The sequence below is a fragment of the Eulemur rufifrons genome, chromosome 6, assembly GCF_041146395.1.
Source record: "Eulemur rufifrons isolate Redbay chromosome 6, OSU_ERuf_1, whole genome shotgun sequence".
Classification (NCBI taxonomy): domain Eukaryota; kingdom Metazoa; phylum Chordata; class Mammalia; order Primates; family Lemuridae; genus Eulemur; species Eulemur rufifrons.
In genome coordinates this window covers 89,318,143-89,341,690 of record NC_090988.1, presented here as the reverse complement: position 1 = coordinate 89,341,690, position 23,548 = coordinate 89,318,143, and the positions used below count along the sequence as shown (strand labels likewise).

At 39.9% G+C, this 23,548-nt stretch overlaps 1 non-coding gene across 1 annotated transcript; it reads left to right on the top strand.

Moving 5' to 3' along the window:
* The first annotated feature begins 20,086 nt into the window (after positions 1–20,086).
* Positions 20,087–20,189, top strand: LOC138385635 (small nucleolar RNA U13). The gene has a single exon (XR_011233854.1). It is a non-coding gene; the product is annotated as a small nucleolar RNA U13 (small nucleolar RNA).
* Positions 20,190–23,548: the final 3,359 nt, after the last annotated feature.

Here is a 23,548-nt window from a genome sequence, read left to right as displayed (position 1 = left end):
CTTTGTGTTTTTAAGAGGATGTTAAGGACAGTCTGAAACCTCCATTTTTAGCCTGTCTGCAATAATTGGACTGTGATTTAGACCTCATTCTTAGGGAGAACATCTGGACTCCAGTCTCCTATTTCCAACCCTGAGTCAGAGTTACAGGCTAAATGGGTTTAAGAACCCAATCAGCTTAAAGACAATTCAGATATAGATAAAATGGCAAGCTTACACTTTTCAGGGGCTCTAAGCACCCTGAAAAGTTGATAAGCATAGGCGATTCCCAAGTTTAGACAGCTCACATCTAACTAGATCACATTTCTTAGGATGTTAGAGTTTTTGTTTGGTCATTGTTTTGAAATGTCTTGTACAGAAGGAAGATTTAGGGAATAAAGAAGACATGTGAAAGTATTAAGGAGAGATAAAAAGAATATAATTTCTTGGTTTGAAATGAACTCTGGAGTTAGACCTTGGATATCCTATATGCAGAGTGATGAACAGAATTTCCCAGAAAATAAATAGTCCCCTAGCAAGTCTTATTCTAAAATTACACTGTTGTAAAAATAACCTGATTGGAATAATGAAAGTGTGAATTAGGTTTACACTTTGGTGCCGTTGCTGGGACAAAAGATTTTCCTGAGGACTGTCTTGTTTCCAGTTTCTCACCATGTGATGCCTCTGAATTGTCCTCTTGGATCATTTCCTACCTTGCCTTTGGCAGTGTTAATCTGGTGATTTTCAAAGTAAAGAAATGAACAGCTGATGACAGAAGAAATTTGGAAATAAATTGAGGGTGACTCATCCTCAAGATTAAAAACAATTATGGATTATTATCTGCTATTTATTTCTACTCCAAATGCTATTTTCCATAATTATCCTACTCTATGAAGAATGGATCCATTTGACATGAGGTTTCGCTTAATATGTAGAGGGATGTCATTGAGGTGGGAGAGGACAAGGAAGAGTTGACTGGGAACTTTATTCACTGTGCAGTAGAGGTGCCCTGTTACATTTTTTTGTTTGTTTGTTAAGTTTAACTTGTGACCCAAGCTTGCTTTGTCTCCTTCATAAGGCAATGTCTTAATTCTCATGGTCTTTCCTTTTTAAGTCTATTGATTTGGGTTTTATTCCCATAAAGTTTTGATTTTTTTTTAATTACCACAGTTATCCAAGTAATAATAAAGCTTTGATTCTATTATGCATATTGCATCAAGAAAGGGTTACTGCCAATCACGTATCATAAGTGGCAAGGTGAAGTATGATCATGGAAAGTGCCTAGTGCCTCGCATTTTAGCCTTACATAACCACATTTAAGGAAAATTGGGGTTTTTCACAATTTATCTCACTGGATGGTGACATGAAGACTGAGTGGGAGGGACAGTCTTAGAGAGATTTCAAAAACAATTTCAAGTCTGTTTATTTGCACACCAAGGACAATCTAAGTGCTGAACTAACTGAATATTGGCTTGGAGTGTTTTTCACTGGGAGAATATTATTCTCTAATAATCCCACGAGGTAACTCTTTGAATCTATATGTTTATCTCCTTTCGGCTTGTATTTTTACAGGCCAGGATTTTTTTCAGTCCATAGTTACACTTTCCCCAAAATGATTTAGGAAAGGATCAGGGTCGGTACTTCCAAACTGCCAAGGGTTTGCCCACAGGGGCTTTTTGTAAGTGTCTCAGAAGGCTTCCCTCTTTGAGGTTCTTAGTGTGGATTTATAGCTTTTTTCTGGCATGGTTTTGGGAAGGAGTCAAGGATTTTGCCTGTCTTACATAAGCCTTATCTTCCCATAGATAACTCCATCTGGCCAGCAAAGGAATTTTCCAGATTTACCCTTAGCTGTTTCAAGATAGCAAGGTCCCAGAATATATCAAGTGAAAACAATATTGGGTCATCACTGGTTTACTAATTCCAAATTATACAAAAGAGGGACCATAAACATTTTTGGTTTAAATGACCTGAATAGAGATGAAGCTGCTTTCCTGCCCTTTGGAATGTAAAGAATCTACAGCAAGTTAATCTAATTTAGGGATAAAAAACAAGACATAATTCTAATGGGGTCATGTAGTGAAGACATACAAGAGGTGAGTAGGCTGGGTGTGGTGGCTCACGCCTGTAATCTTAGCACTCTGGGAGGATGAGGTGGGCGGATCACTTGAGGTCACGAGTTTGAGACCAGCCTGAGCAAGAGTGAGACCCCACTCTCTACTAAAAAAAGAAAAATTAGCTGGGCATGGTGGCATATGCCAGTAGTCCCAGCTACTGGGGAAGCTGAGGCAGGCGCATTACTTAAGCCCAGGAGTTGGAGGTTGCAGTGAGTTATGATGATGCCACTACATTCTACCCAGGGCAACAGTGAGACTCTGTCTCAAAAAAAAAAAAAAAAAAAAAGGAAAGAAAGAAAAAAAAAGAGGTGGGTAAAGGTGAACTCTAGGCTGCACAGAAAATAGACATACTAAGATTTTATCTGAGACAAACTGAAAACAGCTCAAAGACTGAGATTCAGAGTTACTTTCCCTGGCAATGGAGGGGAAGTTAGAATGAGACAAGAAAATAAGAAATCAAAGGATTTTACCATTGCACACACACATGCCTTTAGGGCCCATTTTGCTTTCTAGATCCTGCCAAGATTTTACAAAATTGTTGTGGGTATGAGAAATCTTAGACTCAGAATTAAGACTTTGTTAATTATAAGAATGGCAATGCAGGAAGGAAGGGAAACACCAGTTTCCTAGCACTGGAGACACACCAGTTTCCCAACACATAAAATTCACAGGTTTTTAAAAATTATTTTATGTGACTACAACCTAAGGCTCCCCTTAGTGATGATCAGATAGGAAAGATGAGATCTTTGGATACTAAACAGGAGGAAAAAAATAGACTTTGAAATCATAAGTTAGCAAATTTTAAGAAGAGGTCTCCCTGTTTGTCCAGCAAAGCATTAAGGATCTATTATTCTGTTGACATGTTAACTTTGTCTTACCCTTGCATATACTGCTGTCTTTTTTATAAAAGGGCTGATTTCTTTGTCATTTTAGAGACTTAAAATGTTCATACATTTCAATCTATTGATAAATTCAATCACTGGAAATTTATCCTATATAAATAATTCCAAAGGGGAGAGCCTCCTATTGTACTTCTGTCAGTGGCTTCCTGCTATTCTGGGATCTTTCCCCGTCCCTGGTCTGCTCCTACATCACTAGATTGCTTCTACCTTTACCATTCCAGCCTAAAGTACATTAGCCCACAGCACAGTAAGAACAGGCTACAAAAGAACAGAACAGAAATGCAATAGCAAAATCTACAACTGGCGTATCATTTTGGCTGCTCAAGGCCCCCAATCCCTCTTCCTAGACTTCCTAATACAATGACTCATGTACTGCTACAAAGTTATCTCACCCTAGGTTGAAGCCTGATTTCTACTACTCAGAACCCAAGATAAGGAACATAGTCTCTTCTCCCCTATCCTATCCCCTTCCTCCTTTACTCTTCATTCTAGGCAATTCTCCTAGGCTAGGGCGCCCTAATCCTCTTTTTCTGGTTCAATTTCTCCAAATTCTTTCCATGTGATTGATAGTGGCAAGGTCTATTTTTTTTTTTTTTTTTTGAGACAGAGTTTCACTCTGTCACCCAAACTAGAGTTCAGTGGCATCATCATAGTTCACTGCAACTTCACACTCCTGGGTTCAAGCGAGCCTCCTGCCTCGGTCTCCCCAGTAGCTAGTACTACAGGTGAGCACCACAACGCCCAGCTAATTTTTCTATTTTTAGTAATGACAGGGTCTCGCTCTTGCTCAGGCTGGTCTCAAACTCCTAAGGTCCATTCTTAGAGTGACCAACCGCCCCAGTTTGCCCATGTCTGTCACAGTTTTAGCACGGAAAGTCAGGTGTCCTGGAAAACCCCTCAGTCCTGGGCAAACTGGAATGATCGGTCGTCATACTTTAGGGAAACAACATCCTACCTTTATGGGAGTGGCTTCACCAGGAGAATCCTACCAGACTACAGTGATCAACATTAGGCCAGGTGTCGTGTAATCCCAGTGACTGGAGGCTGAGGCAGGAGAATTGCTTGAACCTGGGAATTCCAGTGAGCTATGATTGGGCCACTGTATTCCAGCCTGGGCGACAGAGTGAGACTCTGTCTCAAAAGAACAAAAAAAAGGACACTGTCTCTAAAAACAAACAAACCCAATCAACACACTAATGAGTTCTTGAGGCTTAACACCAATATGTAGGACATCAGGGGTACAATCTAGAATGACCTTTACTTTTGCCTGCCACCTTTTTTGCAGTTCTTCCTATAGTGTGAAGAGATTCCTGTAGGTTTGATAGTTTCAACTCCTGATCTCTTGTGAGCCCCTCTTCAATCCAAGTAGAGTTTTCCATGAGAACAAACAGTAGTTTGCTGTCACACTGAAGCTTAAATCCACATTTAAAAAGAAACAATTCTCTAAAGGAAATTTGTCTGTAGAGATGCAACTGTAGCATAAGCCACCTTTTCCATGGTCTCATGGAGCAGTCTAGCCTCAGCTTCTCAAATATCTTCATTTTCAGATGATTTTACATGAATATTTGCATAACTTTGAGGTATTTTTCTCAAAAGTCTCCAGCTTTTGAAAAACTGAAAGCTTCTTACAGCCTTGAAATTAGTTTTTTTAGCTTTTTGCACTGCAATCAAGATTTCAAAATAATGTAGTTATTTGGGTCATATTTGAATGAGGGCTTTAGCTCTAGGCACTAGGCCTCACAATCCTCTCCATGAAGGCAGCTTTTCTGAAATATGTATTCTGGGAGTGGAAACTCAGCCCTGCAAGACAACAGAGGAGAGTCTATTTTCCCACTCCTTCTCTGGTTCCAGTAATGTGGCAGACTGCTTTTGTTGTTGTCAGCTAGTATCCATTTGCCCAGCATAAAGACTAATTCCCAGGTGTTTTTTTTTTTTTTTGGCAGTTAGGTGGGGTTATGTAACTAAATTCTTTCCCCCCCCCTCACAATACTGAGTGGGTCTGTGGGATGTAAATGGAAGTGTCCTCTGCTATTTTCAAGATGTATATTTGTGGCTAGGAGACATGGCTTTTCTCTTTCCAGCATTGGTGGTTGGAATATGGACATGATGGCTGGAGCTTGAGCAGCTGTCTTGAACCCAAGGTGAAACCACTTAGTGAAGATGGCAAAGCAACAAGATAGAAAGAAGCCTGGTCCCTGACTCTGAACAGCCACACCTTACCCTAGGCAGTACATCTTTGGATTTCTTTTTTCTTTCCCTTTTCTTTTTTTCTTTTTCTTTTTTTTGAGACAGAATATCACTCTGTTGCCCAGGCTAGAGTGCCATAGTGTCAGCCTAGCTCACAGCAACCTCAAACTCCTCAGCTCAAGCGATCCTACTGTCTCAGCCTCCCAAGTAGCTGGGATTACAGGCACATGCCACCATGTCCTGCTAATTTTTTATATTTTTAGTAGAGATGGGGTCTTGCTCTTGCTCAGGCTGATCTCAAACTCCTGACCTCAAGCAATCTTCCTGCCTTGGCCTCCCAGAGTGCTAGGATTACAGGCATGAGCTACCATGCCTGGCTAACTATTAAAGACTTTAATAGCTAAATGACATAAAACAAAGCAACACTATTGCATCTCTGCTTGAATTAAGCTTTTAAAAATTCTTTATGGAGCTGGGTGTGGTAGCAGGTCCCTGTAATCCTAGCTACTTGGGAGTATGAGGCAAGAAGGTGGCCTGAGCCCAGGAGTTTTGAGGCTGTAGTGAGGTATGGTTACACCACTGAACTCCAGCCTGGGGAGCAGAGGGAGACCCTGTCTTCAAAAAAAAAAAAAAAAAATTCTATATGGATATTTCCAAGAACTGCATTGTAACATGAAAAATTAAAATTTTGTGTTTTTATTTATTTAGAGACAGTGTCTTGCTCTGTTGCCCAGGCTGGAGTGCAGTGGTGTGATCATAGCTCACTGTAAGCTCAAATACCTGGGTTCAAGTGATCCTCCTGCCTCAGCCTTTGAAGTAGCTGGGACTACAGGCACACACCAACATGCCTGGCTAATTTCTTCTTATTTATTTATTTTTAATTTTTTTGGTAGAGACAGGGTCTTGGTATGTTGCCCAGGCTGGTCTGGAACCCCTGGCCTCAAGTGATCCTCCCACCTTGGCCTATCAAAGTGGGTTTACACACGTGAGCCACCGCGCCCTGCCAAAATTGGAGATTTTACAGAGATTGCTCACTTTGTTCCTCAGTCTGGATTCTCTCTCATTCTCTGTTTCTCTGTAATCTTTCATTCACCTCACTGTTCTGCATTCTGTGAGGAAAGTAAGGCTCAAATGAGATGACGTGATTTGCTCAATTGGGATAAACGGTGTTGGGAATCCATAAGGTAGCCGCTGAACTATAGTCAACAAGTGTTACTGCACTATGATAGGTTCTTCAACACGCTCAAGAAAAACTCTAGTTCTCTAAACAACTTTAACAGCCGGCAACAGACAAGGAAAATGGCAGAAACACAGGCTCTCTTACTCCAGGGTTTATGATCTGGGTTTGTTTGTTTATGCCTTGAACACGAGCCTGACCTGGCGTTGGCGCTGAGCTGTTTTTCGGCGTTCGACTATGGTTCCTTGAGCGATTGCTTGGGCGCTCCTCCTTTGATGTCTTGGGCGTTCGTATATTCGGTGATCTTTGCGTCGTCTTCTTGGTTGATGTCTCCTGAGCGGTGGCGGCGCCGGGTCTAGGGCTGAGTTATCCGCGAGGCCCCGCGCTCAGGCCGCTTTCTCCCGCCGGTCGGTGGAGCGGACCCCTTGCTTTCTTCCTCCCTCTTCCTTCCTTCTCTCTGTGGCTCACCTCGCCCACCGGGCTGCAAACAAAGCTCCCGTCCGCCTTGCAGGTAGGCCCGGCAGGAGCCTGGGAGGCCCGGCCCGGCATCCTTTCGCCGCGGGGTTGAGAAGACCTTGGCGCCGGCGGGTGGGCAAGCGGGCCGGCCGCCGAGACACAGCCAGGGGAGGGGCTACCGGGGAGCGAGCATTCAGGGGCGCGGCTGGAGGGGCAGCCCGGAACTCAGGGAGAAGCCGGAAGGAGGGAGAGATGCTGGGGCTGCCCGGTGTGGTTCAGTAGGGAGGGGATGTTGGGTCTTGGGCGGGTGTCGGCACCCCCAGTGTGTGGGGAAAATCACTTTCCAGTGCCTGATAGAGCTTTGCGCGCTTTGACCCTCCTCCTTTTCTCCTTTTTCCACTCCTAAGGCTCCGGGTGTCATGGCTCAATTGCACTGGGGACCCCCACTGAGTCCGGCCTTTGAAAGGACCTTTGAGTAGGTGGAGGCGTATGGAACAAGGCCCTCCGGCTTCTCTGACCGAAGTGTCATGTTCTCACCTTTTTTGGGTAGGGAAACTGAGGCTGAGGTCTGGGACGTGACTTTTCCCCATATTCCTCCCCGACAGATCATTAAATGCACTGTAAGTCACTTTTTGTCATTTACCAATTCACTTATCCCTCCATTTTACCAGTCACTTTATGCACAGTAATTTGTCGTTTGATTGCCTGTGATCCCTCTTTCTTAGAAATAGAGTCTGTTACTGGAGGCTCCAGAAGTAAAGGTACCATGTGACCTTTTGGCTGGTTTTGCTTTTCAAAATATATCATTTTAGTGAGAGTAGCAACGACAGTTTCTTTTTGTTTCTTGTTAATTTTGTTATCCAGTTTGTTTCCTTGTTGATTCTGATTTCTCTTTCTCCTCAGCCTCTTTGAAAATCTTTCAACTATAGTGTTTGTAGTCAGTGTCTGATGGTCAAGATTTTTGAAGTTAAATGCTTGTCCTGTGAGGATCTGTTTCCTGGGGAGTATCCAAAGGAAACCCAAGGAGTTTAAATTGAAGGTTAACATTTTGGGAACTCCATTATGTTTCCCTTTCCTTTCCCAACTTGGAAACTTTGGGGACTAAGTGTTCTTATTCGTTTTATTTTCATCGGATTCAGTGTCATGATCCTAGGCATGATCCATGCTCTCAGAAAGGGATTAATTAAGAGCCACCAGACTATCTTTATGGAGAATCTAGATTGGGAAGTTAAGGTAAGAATGTGTATTATCTGGAAAAGTTTTTATGGTAGGAGAGAATGTATATCAGAGGAAAGAATTTAGAGAGGGAACTGACCTTGTCCACTGGGATTTTTTTTTTTTTTTAAGTAGAGTCTCACTCTGTTGCTAGAGTGCCATGGCATCAGCCTAGCTCACAGTAACCTTAAACTCCTGGGCTCAGGAAACCCTCCTGCCTCAGCCTCCTGAGTATCTGGGACTACAGGCATGCACCACCATGCCTGGCTAATTTTTTTTTTTTTTTAGTTGCTCAGCTAATTTTTTTTTCCCCATTTTTAGTAGAGACGGGGTCTTGCTCTTGCTCAGGCTGGTCTTGAACTCCTGAGCTCAAGCAATACTTCCTCCTTGACCTCCCAGAGTGCTAGGATTACAGGTCTGAGCCACCACTCCTGGTCCTGTCCACTGGGAATTGATAGGTTCTGCATAGAATTGAGAGTTGCAAGGAGTATCAGTGCCTCCTCATGATGCTAAATAATAGATGGAGATTGCTTTGGGGTGTCATGAAGAAATCTTAGTGTTATGTTTCTGTAGGAAATGGCAGAAGTTTAAGTTGATTGAGGCAGACAAGGAATTTGGTGGTGGTGGTGGGAAGTTACAGGAACTAATAGTTATCAGCTTCTTCCATGTTTTATGATAGAAGTTTACTCATCTTTTTTATTTTTGTTTTTTTGTTTTTGAGTCTGAGCCTCTCTGTTGCCCAGGCTAGAGAGCAGTGGCGTCATCATAGCTCTCTGCAACCTTAAACAAACTACTTGGCTCAAGTGATCCTCCTGCCTCAGCCTCCCAAGTAGCTGGAACTATAGGTGTGCACCACCACACCCGGCTGATTTTTGTATTTTTGGTAGAGAGGGGGTCTCACTGTGTTGCCCAGGCTGGTCTGGAACTCCCGGCCTCAAACGATCCTCTTGCCACAGCCTCCCACAGTGCTGGGATTACAGGTATGAGGCATTGCGCCCAGCCTTATTCACCTTTTAACTTAGCTTGGTTAAATCCTGTGGTGTTCTGTCAATGTCAGATTAGGCTCTTCTGGTTCAGAATGTGACTGAATTCTACCATATCTTTTAGTAGGAAAATTCTTCGGAATTATTAAAGATGTGAACTTCTTTGAATGTCTTCTAGTACTTGGCCTGGAACAGTTGAGTATATCAGTTGAAAAAGATTAGTTATGTATATCACTTGAAAACAGTTGGTTATTTTTACTAATAGAGTAGTAACTTACATTTTTATGTTAGATAATTTTCAAAATATTTTCAGTATGTGTTAGGAAACTAATGAAATTTTGTTCTTTTGATCTTGTTCCTTTATGCTGCTTATTAATACTGAATCTAGACATTTATGGTCCTTAAGTATCTTTTTGAATGTTCACAGTTTAGGTTGACAGTTTTTCTCACTATTCCCATTTTTCTCACTCTTAAAAGAATTAGAGAAAAAGTTTTGTTGTTAGCACACTGAGGTCTCTTTTTCTAAGATATATCTCAGCCTTGATAGAGTTATTTTGGAATGGGATGCATATTTTTTTGCCCAGTGGTTTGGTTTACCAAAAAAAAAAAAAAAAAAAATCTTAAGTTCCTTTAATCATAGTCATTCTTGTTTCTTTCTCCAATTGTTCCTCATAAACCCAAGAGAGCTTTCAGTTTCTTGTCATAATTTTGTTTATACAGAAGTACTATAGTACAGCCTGTGCTGTGGTTTGGAATAATTTATATTTTATCTTTTGAAGCTCCCTCTCCCCCCCAAGTTAATTAGATCTATGTTTTCTTTTACAGAGCTAAAATTAATTACTGATAGATAAAAATTTTGTGATCAGTTATTGTTAGAATGTATTTATATGCCCATTATTATGTGGCAGCCTGCCAATGTAATGTGGTAAGAAGAAAATAGATTAAGTAATCAGGAGATCTAGGTTTAAGCAGTAGGCTTGCCAGTTTACTGAGAAATTGGATACAAATTATTTAAGGAGACTATAGGGAAGGCTTCTATCCTTTAATGAGCATTTACTGTGTCATGTTCTTTACATATGTTATTTAACGCTCATAACAGTCCTTTCCCCGTAGGAAACAATAATCTATACTCTCCACTTTTCTAGTGAAGCTCAAAGAGACCAGTTAATTTTACCACACAGCAGGTACATAGCAGAGCGGAGATTCAAATTTAGGGCTTTGAATGTTTTTCTGAGTCTATATTTAAAGAATGGGAAAATATACATCTATCATAATATTTTGCTGAGAAAAAGTATGTGAAACTTGCTTTAAAAAGATAAAGTTCTCTCCAAATGTTAACTTCTGTGCTGTCTCAAAGCAACAATGAATAGTAGTCATCTAGGTTCTTAGGCAACCTGCTATGAAATTCTGAGGCAGCATTATGTCAGACAATCATGGAGGGCACAGGTGAACAAACACTAAACCAGCCCTGAAAGAGCTTACTAACATGCATGTGACAAGGTGTAAGTGCTTGGAAGTGCTAGTGAAAGATGAGTTGTAGGTGCTGCATGTTTAGTTAGGATAAGACTGAGGATATTTACAGCTTCTCTTCCAGTTAGTCCTGGCTTGTGTATTTGTAGATTAGTAAGTGTTTATCTTTTCTAACTTGTTTTCTGTTTCTTCCTCTGCCCTTAGGCTTGATAATTTCCACATCTCTACCTAAACTTTCTTCTTTCTTCATTGTGTATTGTTCTGTTACTGTGTTTTTTACATTTTTTTTTTCTGAGGTATGAAATACTCCCATCAGACCTTTTGGAGCTATTTCTTGATTGTGACTCTGTTTCAGTCTTTACCTTTTCAGACTTTTGTTCATCTTGTAAATATTTATTGAAGGCTCATGAGATGCTGGGATGCAAAGGTAGACATAGATGTTTTTACCCTTACGGGGTTTATTCCAGTGGGGAGAATAGTTGACCAGATATGTGTAATATTGAAGTTTAGGATGAAATAAGTGCTTGAAGGAAATAAACAAGGGCTGACAGAAAGAAGTAGAAAGTAGTAAAGTGGGCACTGGTATTCCCAGGGATCGGAGCCTTCAGTCATGGCATCCTTAATCCCCTTGAAAAGTTGCAATCACAATATTATGATTCTGTAAATTAAAGTTCTCCTGCTGCCATCCAAAGTCTTCATTTAAGATTGCTACACTGGCTGTGATGGTGCATACCTGTAGTCCCAGCTGAGGCAGGAGGATGGCAGGAGTTTGAGGCTGCAGTAAGCTATGATCATACCATTGTACTCCAGCATTTAATGTATGACATTGGATTTGGCATAGTAAAGGATAACTGTGACTTAAAAGTAACCAGTATGCTTGACTAATGAGTTTAATTTTTTACTTCTCATGTGATCTGAATTTAATTAGTTCTCATTAATTTTTTTCCAAGTTAAATATTCTTTGGAAGTTGACTTCAATGAATTTGATTGCTGGATACATGCCTTCAGGTACATTTGTAGGCAGGAGTAAGTTGAAGTACTTAGTCTTATATTAGAAGATAGACTTAAGAGAATTGTGAAATTGAGAGGGAAAATGTAGGCCATTGCTGAGTATGTATAAAATAGTACCTACTGTCTTTTTTGGTGCATTTCTTCCAAGAAATTAAGAGTAGTTTGCAAACTCTTTTTTACTACTGCTTATTAGAATTATGTTTCTATTTGTGGAATGAACTGAGGCAAATTTCACCTTTTACGATTTCATCATTTGTTTATTTCTACTCCCCGGGAGAAAACATATATTCTCCCATGAGCCAAAATTACTGGGTTTTAGGTATATATACCTATAAAATAATCAACCATTTGAAATTTTGCTGAATTGGAGAGGATTAATATGCATGTTTGATTTGGGGAGCAAATTGGAGTATTTTAGTCTAGGTGACCAGTGAAAACAGGGCAGAAAAATATCTCCTCCCAAACATTTAAATAGTAGCATAGTGGCACTGACTCTGGAGCCAGGTGGCCTGGGTTCAAATTCCAGTGCCACTGCTTACTACCTCTGCAACTTGGGAAAGTTACTTAACCTCTCTGTGCCTCTCCTCATCTATAAAATATCTCATAGTTGTAGTAAGAATTAAATGAGTTAATATACGGCCAGATGTGGTGGCTCACTATGGGAGGACTTGAGGCTAGGAGTTCAAGACCAGCCTGACTAACAAAGCGAGACCTCATCTCCACAAAAAATAAAAAACTCAGCTGGACATAGTGGCATACGCCCGCAGTCCCAGCTGCCCAGGAGGCTGAGACAGGAAGATTGCTTGAGCTCGGGAGTTTGAGGTTGCAGTGAGCTATGATGATGCCACTGCGCTCTCTAGACTGGGTGGCAGAGCGAGACACTGTCTCAAAAAAAAAAAAAGAGTTAATATGTGTAAAGCATTTAGAACAGCACAGTTTTATATATGCCAGCTTTTATTATCAATATTATTATTATAACAAATTAAAGATTATGTATGTTTTCTAAAGGCAGAAATAATAGCAATGCGTAGGTTAAAATTTAAATACTTTTGAGAAAACCTTAATAGGAAATAGTAGGTTAAAACAGCATATTTGTCCCTCTTTCCCCTCGGTGTTCTTCCAATTAAAATAAAAGGTTCAAATTCTAGCTAGAGGGGAAAAAAGTAAAATGATGGGTCTTTATATTTATTTACTTTTAAATTTTTTTTTTTTTTTTTTTGTTGAGACAGAGTCTCACTTTGTTGCCCAGGCTAGAGTGAGTGCCGTGGCGTCAGCTTAGCTCACAGCAACCTCAGACTCCTCGGCTTAAGCGATCCTACTGCCTCAGCCTCCCGAGTAGCTGGGACTACAGGCATGCGCCACTATGCCCGGCTAATTTTTTCTATATAGATTTTTAGTTGTCCATATAATGTCTTTCTATTTTTAGTAGAGACGGGGTCTTGCTCAGGCTGGTCTCGAACTCCTGACCTTGAGCAATCCACCCGCCTCGGCCTCCCAGAGTGCTAGGATTACAGGCGTGAGCCACCGCGCCCGGCCATACTTTTAAATTTTTAACTATTATTTTTACATATATGTAGAGAGAGAGAAAAGAGAGACTTCTCGCTCTGCTGCTCAGGCTGGAGTGCAGTGGTATAATCGTAGCTCACTGTAGGCTCAAGTGATCCTCCAGCCTCAGCCTCTCAAGTAGCTAGGAGTACAGGTACACCCCATCGCACCTGGCTTATTTTTTTTAAAAATGTTTTTGTAGAGACAGGATGTTGTGATATGGTGCCCAGGCTGGTCTTGAACTCCTAGGCTCAAGCAGTCCTTCCGCCTTGACCTCTCAAAGTGCTGGGATTACAGGTGTGAGCCACCACACCCAGCCTATTTTTTAAAATTGTATGGGGATGAGTTTTTACTGGGAACCAGAACCCTAGAAAGCAATAGTATCTGAAACAGAGTTCCAAATATAAGATAGATGGCAATTTTTGAGGATTCTGTAATATATATAGCAAAACAAGCTAGAGGTATTTTTAGGAACAGAAAAGCATTTCTTTGCAAAACAGGTAGAAAATGTCTAAGCAAGCATTTGCATTTTACCATCTATTTGAACTGATTGGTGCTTGAAGGATTTGTAAGAAGTTGATTAATGGAATGGAAAAGAATGATATTTAGGGAAAAATGAAAGCTACCAAATCACCTTGGGTAAACCTTTAAAAGAGTAAACGTATTTGTTACACAATGGTAAGGGCTAAGAATCTAATAGAGGTAGATTTTTTGTTTTTGCTTTGGTTTTTTTTTTTTTTTTTAGACAAAGTCTCCCTCTGTTGCCTGGGCTAGAGTGCCGTGGTGTCAGCCTAGCTCACAGCAACCTCAAGCTCCTGGGCTTAAGCAATCCTCCTGCCTCAGCCTCCTGAATAGCCAGGACTACAGGCATGTGCCACCATGCCTGGCCCATTTTTTTTTTCTATATATTTTTAGTTCTCCAGCTAATTTCTTTCTATTTTTAGTAGAGACGGGGTCTCACTCTTGCTCAGGCTGCTCTCGAACTCCTGACCTTGAGCAATCTTCCTGCCTTGGCCTCCCAGAGTGCTAGGATTACAGGCGTGAGCCACCGCACCCGGCCACTTTACTTTTTTGTTGAGACAGGATCTTGCTCTGTTTCCTGGGCTAGAGTGCAGCGGCACCATCACAGCTCACGGCAACCTCAAAGTCCTGGGCTCAAACGATCGTCTTGCCTCAGCCTCCTAAGTAGCTGGGATAACAGGCATGTACCACCATGTGTGGCTAATTTTTAAAATTTTTTGTAGAGACAGAGTCTCACTGTGTTGCCCAGGCTGGTCTCCAATTTCTGGCTTCAAGCAATCTCTTGCCTTGGCCTGACAAAGTGCTAGGATTATAGGCGTGAGTTACTGCACCCAGCCTGGGTTAGTTTTTTATTAGTCTTTATCCTTTTATGCCATTATAATTGTGAGTTGCTTCAGTGTTTTTAACTATCTGATTGTGTTTTGTCTAAATCTCTTTAATATTCTCCCTCTTTCATTTGAAAAATCTAATGATTATAGCAGTCTATATTTTTCAGTCATTCATTTGGAAAATGTTTGTTGAATGTCTACAGTAGGTGGTGAGGATACCATAATACTGTGTGTTACCTACTGTGGGTTTTTTTTTTTTTTTTTTTGAGGTATGAAATATTCCTGTGAGATCTTTCATAACTATTTCTTGATTATGACTCTGAGTTTCAGCCCTTACCTTTTCAGATACTTGTTTATGTAGCAAATATTGGTTCTAAACAGAACCAGCATTTATTGAGTGCTTTGTGCCAGGTACTGTAGTGTTTTGCCTCATTGATTTTTTTCATTTCAACCTTATAATGTAGGTACTCTTATTCTACCCATTGTATAAATGTGGCAATTGTGGCTTAGAGAGGTTAAGCAGTTTGCTCAAGGTATGGGCTAGCAAGTGGCAGAACCAGGATTTGAGTCCAAGCAGCCTGGCTCCATGGTCCCCTGCTCTTAATCCCTAAATTATACTGATTCTAAACTACTATAAACAATTCTAAAGTCTCTAAACTACTAAGTCACTATCCTAAGATTAGAGTGAAAAAAATAGATGCCCATTCCCTTAATAGAGATTATAGTTTAGAGGAGATAGAGATAGTAAACAAATAATTACACCAATAAATTGCAATGCATGTTAAATCCTGTGATGGAAAAGTAGAAAAGAAACTGTAGTAGGGGGACCTAAATAACTTATTTATTTATTTTTAAGAGACAGGGTCTCACCATGTTGCCCAGGTTGACATTGAGCTCCTGAGCTCAAGTGATCCTCTGTCCCCAGCCTCTTGAGTGGCTGGAACCACAGGTGCATGGCCAGCTAATTTTTTATTTTCTATTTTTTTGTAGAGGTGGGATCTCACTATGTTGCCCAGGCTGGTCTCTAATTCTTGGCCTCAAGTGATCCTCCCTCCTTAGCCTCCCAAAATACTGGGATTATAGGCATGAGCTACCAAGTCCAGTGACGATGGTTTAGATTAGGCTGTAGGCAGTGGAAATGGAGAGAAATAGAAAGCTTCGGTATATATTTTAGAATTAGGACAAGCAAGACTTAATGATGGATTGGAAGTGTGGGAAGAGGGAGGTGTCAAGTATGATCCCAGATTTTTGGCATGAACATCTGGGTAGATGAAGGTGCCATTTCTGAGATGGAAACATTGGAGGAGGAGCAGATTTTGACTAGAGTTGAGGAGTGGAATGAAGACCTCAATTTTAGTCATGCTAAGTGTGAGATGTCTGTGAAAACATACAAGTGTGGATATCAAGCAAGCAGTCTTTGGGCTGATTCACAAAAGTGGCACTGGAGATAAATCTGGATGATATTGGTATATAGATGGTATTTACAGCCAAGGAAAATGGATAAGATCGCCTAGAGAAAAAGTATAGAGTAAGAGGAGAAGAGTGCTCAGGATTAAGCTCCAAGGAATTTAAGAGAAAATCCAAGAGACTGTGTTATTATAGAAACCAAGAGAGGAGCATGTTTCAAGAAGGAAGCAGTCACTGTATTTTGTTGGATTTATCAACACAGAGATCATTGATGAGTTTAGCAAAAACAGTGTTGGAGGAATGTGAGGCCAGAAATCAGACTGAATTGGGTTTAAGGAGTCAGAAAGGAGGTGGTCTGTATATTTTGATTATTAGCATGTCTGTTGCTCCTTAAGAACTAATAGTGATAAAACACGAAGATAGGAACCAACCATATCTTTCCATTCTTGGCTGCTTAGCCTTGGTGTCTTGCTAGGAGGTTGTATTTAAGGAAAAAGAGCCAAGGGTATGAGGATATTTGCGAAATGGTGAGAGTCATGATTCTCATGGTCTTTGTATATTGGCCTTGGAGGTTAAGGATTTATCTACTTTATGTACTTTTATTTTTATTTTATTTTTTTTTTTGAGACAGAGTCTTGCTCTGTCACCTTGGGTAGAGTGCAATGGTGTAATCGTAACTCACTGCAACCTCAAACTCCTGGGCTCAAGGGATCCTCCTGCCTCAGCCTTCCAAGTAACTGTGACTACAGGTGCGTGCCACCACGCCTGCCTGAGTTTTCTAATTTTTTGTGGAGATGAGGCTCAGGCTGATATTGAACTCCTGAGTTCAAGTGATCCTCCATCTTGGCTTCCCAGAGTGTTGGTTTACAGGCATGAGCCACCATTCCAGCCTACTTCATGTACTTTTAAACTTTGCTATCTTTAGCTTTTCTTTCTTCACCTCCTTACTGAATGGATCTTTGTTTTTTTGTTTTGTTTTGGCCTTTAACTTTTTATTTTTAATTATTATGGGTACATAATAGTTATATCTTTATAGGGCACATATGATGTTTCAATATAGGCATACAGTGTGAATTAATGAAATCAGGGTACTTGGGATATTCATCACCTCAGGCATTTAACGTTTCTTTGTATTAGGAGCATTCCAGTTTCATTCTTTTGGTTCTTTTAAAATATACCCTGACTTATTGTTTGGGTCTTCATATTTTGGTATTATTAGCTGTTAAAGTTCATTCCTTATTGGTTTCCTCTGGTCATTATTGCTATAGTAAATTAGCTGAGGTGCTTGGTTAATTTCTTTATTCATTCATTTATTGGCTCTTCTTCCATGTAGTATACTATAGAATTGTGACAAAGCTCTACACTTTATTTTCCATTTGTTTTGTCATTTATATATTCTTTTTTTTTTTTTTTTTAATGTTAAAGAGATTTATTCTAAGCCAAATTTGAGGACCATGACCCGGAGCCACACCCAAGAATCCTTGAGCAAGTGGACTCCATATATTCTTTGTCTGGAGTCTAATTAGCTATATTGAGGTAATAATAAATATTTTGGTTACAGAGCTACCTAGAATTTTGTATGATGGCTTTCCTGGGAAGTGCTAAGCAGTTTATGGACATTGTCCCTATTCCCTATTAATTCTCCTAGCATTCTTTTTTTTTTTTTAAAGAAATGATTTATTGAGGTGAAAATGATTTCACATACAACCATTTTATTGGTTTTTCTTTTTCCCCCAAGAACCAATGCCATAGTAGATACACAATCTTTTCTTTGAGACACGTTCTCTCTCTGTTGTCAAGGGTGGAGTGCAGTGGCATCATCGTAGCTCACTGCAACCTCAAACTCCTGGACTCAAGTGATCCTCCTGCCTCAGCCTCCTGAGTAGCTGGGACTATGGGTGTCACCATGCCACCACTCCTGGCCCACACAACCATGTTAAAGTGAACAATTCAGTGACATTTAGTACATTCACAATGTTGTGTGACCTGTCTAGTTCCAAAACGTTACCATCACTCCAAAGTAAAACCCTTTATCCATTAAGCAGTTTCTCCTCATTCCCCTTTTCCACCAGCCTTTGACAACCACCAGTCTGCATTGTGTCTCTATGGATTGATTTATTCTGGATATTTTATATAAATAGAATATGGAATCATGCACTATGTGATTTTATTTTTTTTTAATTTTTTTTATTTTTATTTATTTTTTTTTTTTGAGACAGAGTCTCACTCTGTTGCCCAGGCTAGAGTGAGTGCCGTGGTGTCAGCCTAGCTCACAGCAACCTCAAACTCCTGAGCTCAAGGGATCCTCCTGCCTCAGCCTCCTGAGTAGCTGGGACTACAGGCATGCACCACCATGCCCGGCTAATTTTTTCTATATATATATTTTTAGCTGTCCATATAATTTCTTTCTATTTTTTTAGTAGAGATGGGGTCTCGCTCTTGCTCAGGCTGGTCACGAACTCCTGAGCTCAAACGATCCGCCGACCTCGACCTCCCAGAGTGCTAGGATTACAGGCGTGAGCCACCGCGCCCGGCCTATGTGATTTTTTTTGTGTCTGGCCTCTTTCACTGAGCATAATGATTTGGAAGTCTATCCACTTTGGAGTTTGTATCACTACTTCATTCCTTTTTATGGCTGAATAATATTCCATAATATGTATATACCATAATTTGGTTATTCATTTATTCATTGATGGACATTTGGGCTGTTTCTGCCTTCTGCTATTGTGCATAATGCTGCTTTGAATACGCATGCGCATGGACTTGTTTAGACTTATTTTGGGTATATACCTAGGAGTGGAATTGCATGGTACTGTGGTAGTATATTTTTCTTATGATTCTTCCTAAATCATAGAGATCAAAGCCGACATCTGCTGTGTCCATAGAGTATGTGATTTGAGAGTTGTTGGCTGGGCTTAGTTTGGGAATCAGAATCTCTTTCCTGTATGCTTAACTTTTTGAAGAACTGAGTTCTAACATTCTGGTTTTATTATGTGCATTTTACTGACGGGATAATTGAAGCACAGCATCTGCATGGTTTTAACTTCCTATCATCTTCAGAGCAAGTCAGTGATGGAATTAGGAATTTAAGACTCTTAATCATATTCTTTGTCTAAGGTGACCCATATAAAACCGTGTTGCATTTACATGAAGCTGTTTGAAATGGGTTTCCTATATTTTATAATCTCTTGAAGGGATATTGTTCAGGTGGTGTTAAGCAGATGTTCTCTTTCCATAGAGGACAGGACAAGAGGGAATATGTTTTAATTGCAACAGAAGGGGTATAGATTACATATTAGAAAGAACTTCCTGACTACAAAATACTGGAATATTACTAAGTGAGATTATGAAATATCTTCCCCAAAGACTTAGTAACTGTCTTTCTGGGATCATTTAGGTGTGAGGATGTTTAGAAATGAGGGAGATGACAAAGATAGTTTACTGAGGTCCCTAGTAATCCCAAGACATAAATTTTTGATGGCTAATTAAAACAGTATCTCTGGCCTCTTTTAAGGAGTATATTTTCACTTTTCTCATGAAGAAATAATAGAGAGTTGGTGAAGTGCTCAAGGTCTCCTGGTAAAATATAAGATTAGTATTTTGAATGGTCTTGGCTCCCACATCCATGTTGAGTACTCAGGGATGTGTTCCTTATCTTTAATGAGTCTTTTCTTGGCTATATGATGTATTGTTATGATTCTTCCTAAGCCACAGGGATCAAAGCCAACATCTGCAGCTTCTATAGAGTGTGTGATTTGAGAGTTATTGGCCAGGCTTAGATTGGGACTGAGAATCTCTTTCCTGTAAAAATTGCTTTGGTCTCTTGTTATACATGTGGAAATGGGAACACATTATTAATAATAGACCAAGGCAATAAATTCTTAATGACTGGTTTAGGCAAGGGCCTGATTAAAATTGCTTAGGTGAAGGTGCACATGACATGGATGTATTTTTGGTCTGTGGTGCCTGGAGAAATAGAAATCCAGAATATGGGCAAATAAACATTAGATTCTGTGGTAAAACATGAACATAAAAATACTCATTAAATGCAGAATTAAGTTGCCAGTTTAAATGCTCAGCTCAGGAAATGCCAAAATTAAAGGTACTCAGAACAACATTAACTTTTCACGTCACACTTAGAGATGACATTAAGGTATCTCATAAGGGATGTCTGGTCTATAATCAAAATTGTGGTTGGGATATATGAGTCAGTGACTGACCGGGAGGCTAAGCTGGAAGGGTGCTATGGTCTGAATGTTTATGTCTGCCTAGAATTCATATGTTGAGATCCTTAATCCTTTTATAGTTCATAAGCACGATGATTGGGTTTTCACGCGCATACTGAGATGTGCCTCCCTCAATCCTTGTTACCACGTCGGCACATTACCCGTCCATTGTGGAAAAAAAAGAAAAAGAAAGAGAAATGCTCACCCACAAGTTGATTTTCCTTTTTGAGACAGGGTCTGTCTCAAACTGTTGCCCAGGCTAAAGTGCAGTAACAGCATCATAGCTCACTGCAACCTCAAACTCCTGGGCTCAAGCAATCCTCCTGCCTCAGCCTCCCGAGTAGCTGGGACTACAGGCGCGTGCCACCACTCCCAGCTTCTCTCACTACTTTCTTTCTAGCAATTCATTTACATAGTTTGAGAAAGGGAGACTTCAAAACTTTTGACCAGAAATAACCTATATCATGAAATTTAACTACTATGTATGTACACTGCAAATCTACCAATTCCATCAGAATCAGAAAAGTTACCTATCAGGAAATAGAGACAGATGCCACAGTAAATGTACTTTTGCCCAGCAACTAGAATAGAGCATAAATCTCGTATAATTCATTACATAAATACACCTGAGAACAGAAAAAAGAGAGTTGGCACCCACCTATCTCTCTATTCTCTCCCTTATGGCTCCAGCCATGTTGGCTCTATTTCTGGCCTGTGAACATGCTTAGCTTACCTCTTAGGGATCTTTTTTCTCTTTGGAATATTTTTTTCACCTACCTCTTTTCTCAAGGCTTCTACTTCAAGTTGCTGGTCTTAACTCACATGTCATCTCAGAGAGGTTTTCTCTGGCCACCCTAGGTGAAAAGTTGTGGGTTTGTTTTTTTTTAATCACTTTCCATATTTTCATGCTAGCATTTATCAGTACCTGAAAGTATTGTTAATACTTAATTATCTAAATAATCACATAAGCTCCTTGAGGGCAGGAATATTCTTGTTCACTGTAGTATGCTCTGTGCCTCAGCACAGTGCTGAGAACATAGTGTATGTTTAGTAAACACTCAGCCATTTATCATTACTTTTGCATCCTTCCCCCTCAATAAGTATTCTTAGGAAAGTTGGAGAAATGGAATCCAGCTTCTGCACAGATTAAAATGACTAGGTTCTTACATCTACTGCGTTATTTTGATAGGCTGAGAAATGTGATTGGCAAGGTGAGGGGCATCTGGACCTTTTAGCGTGAGAACGCTGCATTTAATAATTTGACTTCTTTTCCTGAAGCCTTGAGGGAAATTTTTCTTTCCCTATTCTAGTCAGCCAAGAGCCTGACCTGGGCTGACTCTGAGATTGGAGAACACTGGACCCAGTATCTGCTGAGCCAAGGACTGGGAGTTAGCTCTGATCCTATCTGAAGGAAGAGCCTGAATTCAAATCCTGCTTTGGCTATTGACTCATCTGTGAAGCTGGGAGATGAATTTCTTAACCTCTTCCAGGTTTTGTTTTTCTTATTTGTCTGGTGAGTAATCCCATCTGTCCTAGGGCTTGTAAGGATTCCTAGGTTAATATACACAAAGCTTTTTTTTTTTTTTTTTTTTTTTAACAATACTGTTACTATAGCTCCAGGGGTTTCCCAGGAGAATTAGGGGCAATGTGGTACTCCAAGAAGGGAGTTGGATTCTATTTTTCCCAACGATTGTGCAGAAAACAGAAAGATGTGATCCTTCATGATTTGAAATCAGCTCTACTTCTGCCTCCTTATATTGCTGGTGGATGAAAGGTATTTCATTGCCAAAGTCTTTAGGCCTGTTTGTCTGAAGCAACTGGTTTCGGTTCCCGTATCTGGGGTTAAGCTGGTTTTGCCTCTGTGAAATTTCTTCCATCAAATTTTGTTGCTTGCTAATAGACGATCCCTTGTCATTTCTGTGCATTTAAGAGTAGCTTTCCCGATCTTGATTCTTTTGATAGCTTGGGACCAAAAAACTTGAGCTTCAGTTTCTTTTTGGTTTAGTGGTTTCGTCCTTGTTCTTCCTTGGGTTTTCAGGAGTTCTTGTGTTCTTGGTGCACTATTTTCCCCAGAATAATTTGCAGTAAAACATCATTTCTTTTTTTTTTCATCCTTCTGAGGTAAGTGGGAGTAAGGAAGATTGTCAGTCTCAAATTTGGGTCTTATGACTTTCTATTTCCAGTTTTGATCACACTTTGTTTTGAGCGCAAGCTTTCCTGTGTTTCAGACGTTAGGTGGTATCATTGTGAGTTACTTTAGGAAGCTCTAGTAAGCAAAATCTGTAGAAAAGCTGATGCTTCACTCCTCCCCCTTTTTATTATAATAACATGAATTAGAATTTATTTAGCTTTGTTATCTTCAAAGCATTTTGTAAGGTTGTTAACTCATTCATGATATAGGCTACAGAGGTCTGTCTTATTCTGAGTTTATATATAAAAAACAAATGCTGTCACATTTGTGCAGTATAGGTGCAGGTTTTGTCTTTTGGCTGTTTATTTCTGGGCTTTTGGATTCTTATAATGAAAGGGACTGCATATAATTTTGATTGATCTTAATTCTGTTGAATTACTTGCTTTCAGTTTGTACTACACTCTCTGATTCTGCTTTATAATCACTGTAGTTTCCTTTGCATTCTTTCTCTTAGAGCTGTAGGTGCCAGACTTCTTTGTGTGAACTTGTGTTTATCATGTGTTCTGGTTATTGTTGGTTCCTAATTTGGCTTTTACTTTGAAAAGTAATGATCTTGCCTTGTATTTTTGTAACTCATTCCTTCTAAGAGTTTCTGAGGACTTTATTCCTTGGAGGTAGAAAGAAGAGGGTATTATTACTCTCGGTTTACACATGGAAGAAAACTCAAAATTCGATGAGAATATGATTTGTCCAAATTATATAACAAGCCCGTGGTAAAAATTAGTTATTGAAGCTTCTTGCCTCTTAGTCTTATCATTATCTTATCCGTGAAATCACAGGATAATGTTATGGGCTTGAATGACACTCCTTTTCCCCCAAATTGGAAGATCAGGTTTCTTAGGGAGTAAAGTAGGATGAAACTTTTACATCTAGCATTCTCAAGCTTGAAAGGTATAATATTCCATGTTCCCGTCTCTGCTTGTCAGAATATCCACTTCCTCTGTACTTTATTCTGTATATGTTGTGTTTCAAATATGAGGATTAAAAATGTTGCTGCTATTTTTGAGGTATGTATTTTTATATTCTTTTTTTCCCCCTGTATTAGTAGTAGTGATGTATTTGCCCTTTGCATAGTCTGTTGCCTGGCCCTCTTGTAATGTTTGGCATGTGCATAATGAAGTGACTGGTTGAGATTCGGTTGATAATGGTACAAAGCCTTTTCTTGTTAAAGGTATTTGACTCAAGAAATTGAATTTATGACCTTGAACTCATTAGCACCATCCCAAAACTGACTACACTTTTTTCAATGTAGGTGTTGCTGTTTATGAGAATTTTGGGTTTGGGTCCTTCTCATAACTCTGGATATTTATAAATACACATTTTCATTCTCTTCTATGCG